Source organism: Oryzias melastigma, unplaced genomic scaffold (assembly GCF_002922805.2).
Source record: "Oryzias melastigma strain HK-1 unplaced genomic scaffold, ASM292280v2 sc00464, whole genome shotgun sequence".
NCBI lineage: Eukaryota > Metazoa > Chordata > Actinopteri > Beloniformes > Adrianichthyidae > Oryzias > Oryzias melastigma.
This window is the reverse complement of record NW_023417059.1, coordinates 19,661-21,742: the sequence shown is the minus strand read 5'-3', so window position 1 is coordinate 21,742 and position 2,082 is coordinate 19,661. Positions and strand designations below refer to the sequence as shown.

The 2,082-nt window shown below is 40.2% G+C and overlaps 1 non-coding gene across 1 annotated transcript; it reads right to left on the bottom strand.

Annotated features, from left to right (window-relative positions):
* Positions 1-797: 797 nt before the first annotated feature.
* trnar-ccg lies at positions 798-870 on the bottom strand. Its single transcript has one exon. It is a non-coding gene; the product is annotated as a tRNA-Arg (tRNA).
* Between the last annotated feature and the right edge of the window lie 1,212 nt (positions 871-2,082).

Genomic DNA, 2,082 nt, shown 5'->3' with positions numbered 1-2,082 from the left:
GTTTTTTAAACCATTTATATTATCTTTACCATCTTAAACAAAGTTCATTGAAAAGAAAAGTGGCTCTTCTTGAAGTCAACACAACTCTGAACTTCTTCTTTGATGATCTTTTCATTGAACTGCAAAGATGATCTTCTCATTCCAACCATGGAGGGACTTGAACCCTCAATCTTCTGATTCAGACTCAGACTCAGACGCCTTATCCATTAGGCCACATGGTCTGTAAGAAGTCACAGAGCTGACTGAAGTCTGGTTCTGATCCATCAGGTCTCACTAACAACATCAGAAGAAGTTTCCATGATTGTGAGGATCTTGTGAAGAACAGCTCAGTTCCAGATCACATCATGATGTTTGATGTTTTCTTCATTCCAGGAAATCATCTCTGTCTCCTTTGATCTGTGCTGAATCAGCACTTTTAGTTTTTAACCTTTAGATCAATCATTTAGAATTAAGTATTTATAGATATCTACTATCTAGAACCTTTGGTGCACCTCAGGGCTCTGAGTTGGATCCCCTCTGACCTCAGCAAAACATCTGTTTTTTAAACCATTTATATTATCTTTATCTTCTTAAACAAAGTTTATTGAAAAGTGACTGTTCTTGAAGTCAACACAACTCTGAACTCATTCTTTGATGATCTTTNACCTCAGCAAAACATCTGTTTTTTAAACCATTTATATTATCTTTATCATCTTAAACAAAGTTTATTGAAAAGTGACTGTTCTTGAAGTCAACACAACTCTGAACTAATTCTTTGATGATCTTTTCCTTGAATTGCAAAGATCATCATCTCATTCCAACCATGGAGGGACTTGAACCCTCAATCTTCTGATCCGGACTCAGACGCCTTATCCATTAGGCCACATGGTCTGTAAGAAGCCACAGAGCTGACAGAAGTCTGGTTCTGATCCATCAGATCTCACTAGCAACATCAGAAGCAGTTTCCATGTTTGTGAGGATCTTGTGAAGAACAGCTCAGTTCCAGATCACATCATGATGTTTGATGTTTTCTTCATTCCAGGAAATCATCTCTGTCTCCTTTGATCTGTGCTGAGTCAGCACTTTCACTTCTTTTTCTTTAGACTTGACACCAATCATTTAGGATTTATTAATCAATAGGATTTATTGACAGAAACTCCAAATAAAAAGTATTGATCATCCAGTAAGTCTTTTATTTTGAAATTCCTCAAGGAGGATCATCATAGTGGATTTCTAGATCTGCATGAACTCATCCTGAATCCCAAAGAATCAAAGTCACTTCCCTCACTCCTTATCAGGATGAAGATCCAGGTTTTATCCAGGCTTCCTGTGGTGGAGTGGTCGTCACCGTCAAGAAGCTGTTGGTGGTTTGATTCCAGGTGGAAGCTCCTCCTCCCTCTCTCACACTGACGTTTCTGATGTTCAGACTCATGGTTCAGCTGCAGAACTGTTAGAAGGTGCGTGGACTCATCAGATCCGGACCTCCTGGTTCTGGTGGGAGCAGAAGAACTGCTTTGTTCTTCAGAAAGCTTTTTCCATGGCTCAGCAGTTTGACTGAAGCAGCTGAGAGTCTGGATGCAGACAGGCCTCAGCAGCTCATCCAGAACGTCATGACAGCCGTCAGGATTTGAAATTTAAGGGGACTTTTTTCAGCTCTCAGAACCAGAACTGTAAACTACAGGTCAGCTCTGTTCTCTTCTCCTGGTGAGGAACTTTGATTTGATGATGTCGGCGTTTGAACTCCATTTCCCATCATTCCCTCTGTCAGCAGAGATCAATGAGCTTCCTTCAGGAATGAGTGGAGGTAGAAGGATCTTTCATTCTTCAGCAGCACCAGGACCCACATCCAGCCCATCAGCAGCAGAACATCAGTGACATCAGAGTCTGATCTTCATCAGATCCTCATTAAAGGACAACCTCCACGTTTTGACTCATGGATTTCTCTGCTTCTTCTTCTTCTTGATTGTCAAAGATTTTCATTTGATGTTTTAAATATTTTGAAGAAAAGTCTTTGAAAGTCTTGAAAAAGATTAAAGTAATAAAGTGATTGGAAAGAACCTGTCTGCTGCAGAAGCTGTACTGTACAGGTGCATTGTGGGTAAC